Source organism: Octodon degus, unplaced genomic scaffold, assembly GCF_000260255.1.
Source record: "Octodon degus isolate 3935 unplaced genomic scaffold, OctDeg1.0 scaffold00100, whole genome shotgun sequence".
Classification (NCBI taxonomy): domain Eukaryota; kingdom Metazoa; phylum Chordata; class Mammalia; order Rodentia; family Octodontidae; genus Octodon; species Octodon degus.
The window spans coordinates 702952-710815 of NW_004524676.1; positions in this window are offsets into that span (position 1 = coordinate 702952).

Here is a 7864-nt window from a genome sequence, read left to right on the forward strand (position 1 = left end):
TTGGCATCATACCACACATTTGAAGGTTTTTGTTTCATATTAGCTGAAGTTTCCCAGTTTTTATACAAAACATTTTTTGAGGTTCTCATATGCTAGCCTAAATCTTTACTCTTGTATTACCCCAAATTCTAGCCACTTAAAATAACACCCATTTATTAGCTCACTGTCCCTGTTTATTTGACATGTGGGTACAACGCATCTGGATCCTCTTCTTCTAGGATTTTCACCAAGTGGCACTTACAGTGTGAGGCCGGCTTGGAGTCTCTCTGAAGACAGAGCCGGGGAAGGGTATGATTCCATCACGACAGCTGAGCATGGGACTCTGTTCCTCCATGAGGTGGGACTGTGAGGCTGTGCCCAAACTGGGCCTTGGGGTAACTTCTCCTCAGGCTGTTGACACATCGACCTCCCAGTATGGTCGCTTGTTTTGTCACAGCCAAGAGTCTGACAGCAAGGCTGAAATCTCAATTGTAGGTCACCTGCTAATGGGTCAACTTGTAACCTCTACCACACTATGGTTCTCAGAAGCAGATCTCTAAGCTAGCCAACTCTGGGGGGTCTAAGGAAGGCACAAGGGGTGCTAATTACTGATGCCACCTTCAAAGCAGCCTGCTTCACACTCCTACAGTGTCTTCTCTCTTCCACATGACCATGTTCTCTAGGTCTGATGGTGTGCATTATTCCACAGGCAAATATGTTTCGGGTTATTTTATTTTCAAGCAAAACCTATGACTCCACATAGCAGCTACCATTCAACTTATCATTACAGAAATGATGTCTGTGGAAGATAAACTAAATTCTCCTGTGTTTCTTTTGATTAGTGCCTATGAATTTGAAAACATTGGGCCTCTGTGAATATATTTTGATCATATCCAGTCCAGTCCTGCTTCGCTTTCACTGACCCTTCTCTCTCCAGCCCTTCATTTCCTTCCTTTTGTTTAATACAAATCTCCCTATAATTTCTTGCCTTTTTTTTTTTTCAGATTCCACATATTAGAGAGAACGTGTGATACTTTTCTGATCTGGCTCATTTCACTTAATGTGATGATCATTTACTGTCATTCACTTTCCTTAAAGTGGGAGTATTTCCTTCTTCTATATGGCTGAATAATACTTTATGGTGTACATAGACCACATTTTCTTTATTCACTCACCTGTCAGTGGGCACTGAGGCTGGTTCTATATCTTGGCTATTGCAAATTGTGCTGTAATAGAGGTGCACACAGACATTTCCCACGTCTGCTGACTTCAATTCCTTCAGGTACGTACCAACAAGTGGTGTATCAACACCAAATGGCAGCTCTATTTGTCATTTTCTGAGGAAACACCATACTGATTTCCATAATGGCTCCATTTATTTGCATTTCTGTGAGCAATGTAGAAAGAATCTTTCATCCTGTATCCTCGCCAGTATTTGTTGTTTTTTTGTATTCTTTGTTTGTTTGTTTCTTACTGCATTTAGTTCGCATTGTTGCTGATGGCAGCGTGGTTTGGGTCTTTTCAGACTCTTTGCTTCTGTCCCAGGTGCTGGTGCTGCTGGGGGCTCTCCTCATCCTGTGCCTGTGTGCTTAGCACTACACAATATGTCTGGCAGTTTCCACGTAGTGGCTGTCTCGGGGCAGCTTCTCTGGACAGGGATCATTTCTATAGTATGTTTTCTGTATTCATGATGAGAGCCATGTTAATGGGAAGAGATGGAATCTCAGGGTAACTGTGAGCTGCATTTTCCTGATGACTAAAGGTACTGAAGGTTTTTTCATATATTTACTGGTCAGTTGCACATTTTCTTTTGAGAAGTGCCTGTTCATTTTATCTTCCTAGGTAGTGACTAGAATTGATTTTCCATGTGAAGTTTTTGAGTTATTATGTAGTCTGGATATCCTCTATTAGAAAAGTAACAGATATTTTGGCAAAGATTTTTTTTTTTTGCATTCTGTAGGCTGTCTCTTCATGTAGAAACTTTTAAATTTGATGTTGGTCAATTTGTTGATTCTTACTATTATTTTCTGTGCTATTGGTGTCCTATTCAGGAAGCCTATGGCTATTGCTGCACATGTATCCTGTGTTTTCTTTATCAGTCTCAAACATTCAGGTTTTGTACGTAGGTTTTTGGCTTATTCTGAATTGATTTTTGAACAGTGCAACAGATAGGTATCTAATTTCAGTCTTCTACATATGGATATCTAGTTTTCCTCAAACCATTTGTTTTCCCAGACTATTTTTTATGCAATGTATATTATAGCTGTTTTGTCCAAAGTCTGATGGCTGCAGTTATATCTTTTTCTCTGTCTTCTGTTCTGTTTCATTGGTCTAGTTTTGTGTCAGTGCTTGGCTGCTTTTGTTACTATGACTTTGTAGCATAATTTAAAATCAGTTATTGTGATGCTTCAGCCTTGCTCTTTTTGCTTATGATTGCTTTGTCTATTCTGGGTGTGTTGTGTTTTTATATGCATTTTAGGATTCTATTTCTGTGAAAAATGTCATTGGAATTTCACTGAATGGTCATTTGCAATTCAGTGAGCATGGCACTGACCTGTAGGTTACTGTACATAATATGAGATTTTTAACAGTGCTGAGTCTGCCGACACATGAGCAGCAGAGGTTCACTTCTGGTGTTTTCTTTCATTTCTTTTTTTAGTGCTCTATCATTTTCACCGAGACATTTGCTCACCTTCTTGGTTACATTTATCCTTATGTTTTTGTTTCCTTATTTTTTTTGAAGCCATTGGGCATAAAATTCATTTCCTGGTTTCTTTCTCACCTAACTCATTGCTGGTGTATAGAAACACTCTTCATTTCTGGATGTTGATTTTTGTATCCTGGCTGATGGTTAACTCAGCACGGTGGCTTTCAGCTCTTCTGTGTTCTACGTCTATCTGCAGCAGCCCAAGGCTGTTTCTACCACACACTTCTTTCATCTCTTCCCCTAGAGAAGAACAGTCAGGGGAGAAGCCAGAGTTCTCATCATTCCCGGGTCCCCAGACACTGCCGCAGTGACCTTCCAGGGTTGACCTTGGAAAGAAGCTTGCAGACAAGAAGTGTCAGGTCCTACGGGTCACTAAGTGCTGCCAGATTGTTTTCAGACATTTTGGCTTATGTTTCTTAGGTGTTTTGTTGGGATCCACACTAGGTTGAAAAGTTGGTGCAGTGCCAACATTCAGGAGCAGGCTGAAGTAATTTAATAACTGGAAATTCAGAAAGAAATTTAATGTTTAAGGAACTTTTAGATGCAACTTTCTGTTAGATTGTTTAACTAAAAATGAAAATTTTGAGAAATGGTACACATGATATTTATGCATAGTTTTCCTCAAGTTTAGCAATGTAGATCGAATTTTAGGAAAACATTTTAATAAAATTTTATCTCCTATCACTAAGGGATTAGATGCAGTGGTATCATAATTCTGGTTAAGAACTGAATCATATTTCCCCATAAAGTCAACACTGAGCCCAACCACTGAATTTGATTTGGTTTGCAATGAATTTGGTTTGTGACCAGAATCATGAAAAGAATTAGGTTCATGAACTGAGGTACCGTTGTATTATATGATTAATAGAATAATGAAATACTTAGATTATATGTACTTTTAATGTTTCCAAATGTCTTAAAATGAATTATATTTATCCCAGGGAAAATAGCCACAGAGGACATGTATTAAATACCTCTCTGTGGCCAGAAAATTAGCACTATTTTATAATTTCCACAATCTTTATGTGCTCATGATTGTTTCACTCACTTTAAAGATAAAAATTAATATTCAGAAAGGTTAAGTCATTTCCTACAAGATTGAGTAGCCTAACATAGGAGGCTGACATTCAATTTAGAGCCTACATTACCTACAAAGCTTGGGTCTTTCACCATGGACTTCATAGCAAAATGGTGTAGGGCATCACAAAAACAGTGTGGCATAGCTGGTTATGTGTACCTTTCTAAGGCAAGTGTCCAAGAATCTTCTTCACTTAAAATGGCCCAGGCACCACAAAAGGTGGTACATTCATGACTACAGACAGATAGTGAATAAATGCTGTTCCTTTTTGTGGCTCTGAGAGTTCAGTGATAAGAATGGATTGCTTCAACTTGAGATAAACCAACACCAATGAAAGCCTGCGTAATGTGAAAATGTTAGATACCAAGTAAGTTTCCTGGGAAATGTTGCATAACTTGAGAAAGATTTTTAGAGATAGGAAAGAGATTACCAAGAAATGGATTGTGACAAACGCTGAGAATAGAATTAAAAAGATAATGAACAATGAGAAGAAAGATTTGTACTAAGAGTGTTTGGACAGGATATCATGTCTGCATCTTGTACTATGAATAACCACTATGAAGACAACAATATGCAATGTATTAATTATTGAAACTGTCCTATTAAGGTTTTGAAACTGTCTCATTGCTATTTGTTTCTCAATGAAAATTTAAAAAAAGATAATCAAGTATGATCAAAATATTGTACAAGAAAAATGAAAGATCAGAAAGAACTGAAGAATTAGCTACTTCAAAGAGCCTGATGTTGTATGGGTGGTGAGGAGGGATCCGCTGGGAGCAAGGACAGTGGACAAGGGGTGGACAAAAAGCAAATAGAATTCCACTCCAATCAGAAACTTGACACACAATTCTGGGCAGTTGTAGGATGAGCCGTCAAGCAAATACTTTAACTATCACCTTATTTTTGGAACACAATTCCAGTTTAAACTACACTATCATATTTAATAATAAACATTTACTAAATATTATATTGCATGTACAAAAATACATAGAAACTGGCATGTCCATTTAAAAACATGTGCCATTTTAGTATCATTTAGTACCAGCTCAGAAAATATAAAATAAAGGGTTTTATATCACAAGACTGGGGAGAAAGATTTGTAGTATATACAAAAGATTGGTCTGGGGTGCGTAATAATCCAGATGGAAGAATCTAGAAGGAGTGAGGTAGTTTCCCTATTTCACATTTAAATATATTGTATGGCATCCCTTTGTCTCTATGTTGGCAATAAGAGGTCTTTATTTCAACGACATGATAGGACACATACAAAGACAGGGCTTCTTTTCTTGTTAAATATAGACAATGACTGTTGATATTATATCTTTTAAGGTCCTTTTTCCAAAGAATAGCACATACTTTATTTATTCAACTTTCAAAGGTAGTTGACCAGAAACAGAATTCGTCATTGTTTACAAGATGATAAAAAGGTCTTTTCTCTTAATAGCCACTAAAATCTTCTATATCGATTACAAAAAGATAAGTATTATTATAGAAAAGAGGCAAAGGATAGGGAGAAGGAACTTCCATTAAGAAATACCAATGGCAAATAAATATTAAAAATATTTCATTTCACTGAAGAACCAAGTAAAAATTAAAATAATGAGGTTTTATTTTAAGTGTTAGAGAGGTACTCAGTATTGTGAGACATGTATAGCTATAGTTCTTTATGTGATTTGATCAAATATGTCTGGGCTGCATGTCTGCCTATGTCCCTCCAGACTCTCATGCACTCAGAGGTGGGGCTTTGGGGAAGTGGCTGAATTTAGAGTGTGGCACTGGGACTGGGAGTGAGGATGTGGGTGATAGAAACTCCACCCTGGTGGTGAGTGGGCAATCAATAGGCTTGCAATTTGGAGAGAACATAAAGGGAGAGAAAGAAGGCAGGTTGCTGCTGCTGCTGCCTGCTGCCTGCTGCCTGCCACACCATGAGCTGGCTATCTTCTGCCGTGTCACCCTGCCTTGAAACCAGCTGACTATGGACCAAAACCATCACAAATGGTGAGCTAAACAAACCTTTCCTTCTCTAACCTGTTGTTGCGGGTATTTTGTCTCAGCAATGAGAAAAGTAATTAAGACAGGTGCAATAATGGTGGCAAATGCTTTTATAATATTATGCTTCAAAGTTGCATGTTACTGGGGCTAGAGATGTAGTTCAGTGGCATAAGCACCTGCCTGGCAAGCGCAAGGTCCTGAGTTGGATTCCCGGTACCATGAAAAGAAAAATCACTCCAAAGTTGCATATTACATTTATCAACCTATGCAACTTCCTACTGTTATAAATTAATGTATGTATATATTTATATCTCTATATCTCTGAAGAGATATAGGTAGATGAGAGAGGGTAAGAGGAGGGTGAGGGAGTGGGAGAGGGAGGGACAGAAAGAGAGACAGAGACAGAGCAAAAGCTGTGTACTGTGTACAGATGTCAGGAAAAGAACACTACAGGATATTGTATAGTGTAGAAATCCCACCACACTGCTGAGCCTTAGAGGAGAAATTGAACATGCCTGTTCAGTGATCTAGGTGACCACATTTACTCAAGCAGCCGTTCACCACGCTGATGTCTAGCCACTACTTTGAGCACCCCATATAACTGTAGATGCCTAAGGTAAATTGCATTAAGCTCATGATGTTGCAATAAATTTAGTATGAAGTATTTGTGTAGGCTTTTCTGAAGTGTGTATACTTTTATTTTTGCAAACTCTGTATATGACTGTAATTCCCAGCTAATCAATAACAAAGCTGAGATTTGAACCCAGGCAGCCCGGCTTCATAATTTGTACCAATCATGTGATGTACATTAAATTTTTAAAAGCTAACATGAACACCATTTACCTAATTTCTATTTATTGCAATTTAGTCCAGCTCTGCATCTGATATGAAAAAAGATGTAAAATATTGTTAAGTGCAATACAGATAGTAACATGCAAAAAGCATACTGAATCCGCTTCTAACAACTTTGGCCTGATAATGATAGTACGTCCATATAACAGATGACTGCAGAATAATTTAAGTATCTGTTGTTTTATAAGCTACAAAAGTTTTGAATACGTGTTGTGATGGAAAAAGACATTATAAATTTTGATCGGTTGTCTGGTTTCCTGATTCTACAAAAGGAAAATGATGCTGAGATTTCAAGCACTGTGCAAAAATTCTGGATAATTATACAATTGTCCAATTATTTAATTTCCAAATGGCACATTGTTTAACAATAGGTAAATGTCAGTTTTGTAGCCAGATAAAACACAGTAAAGGCTTTCACTTTTTTTTAAAAAAGGAAGAATAATACTAAATCAGTGGGAAAAAATTTGTGCTTTCTGTGTATAGTAATAAAATTGGATTGAGATACTCGATGCAATTTGGAATGCTGGAAAATTTTTCATAGATGGGAATATATTTTATGTAAATTATTATTTTAGTAGATTTACATCTTAAGTATATTTATTAAAGTGACATCGTTCTTGCTAAGACTTTTTTCTGAAAAAATAAATTCATGTCACCTTCATAATCAGAAGAGAACATTTTTCTTAACAATAATCATAAACTTTAGTCAGTACTATTTACTAACTGTTCAAAGAAAAAAATACTTCTACTTAGCTGCCATTGTGTGATGAATTTATGGGTCATTTTCTAGTACAAATCATCTTCTCCCTGAATTTTTAGATGCATTAATTATGCATATTAATGGAGTTCAGAGTAACATTTCCATACAGTATTAATGGTTTAAATCCAGCCTCCCCCGTTCAGATTCACTGTCTGTATTTCTTGCCTCCCGTGTCTGACTTATTTCACCTAGCATAAAATCTTTTGGTTCTATTCACTTTGCTGCCAATAACAGGATACTGGATTTTATGGATGAATCATACTCCATCAATTGTGTAAAAATGTCCTTTTCTTTACCCATTTATGTATTTAGGTGCACTGAGGATGTTCCATATTTGACTATTGTGAACAGTATTGTAATAGATGCAGGCTTACAGATACCTCACTGGGATGGAGATTTCATTTGCTCAGAGCAAATACCAAGAAGTGGGATAGCTGCATAATATATTTTAGTTTTTGAGGCACCACCATGTAAGGTTCCCTTGGTCCCTAGGTGG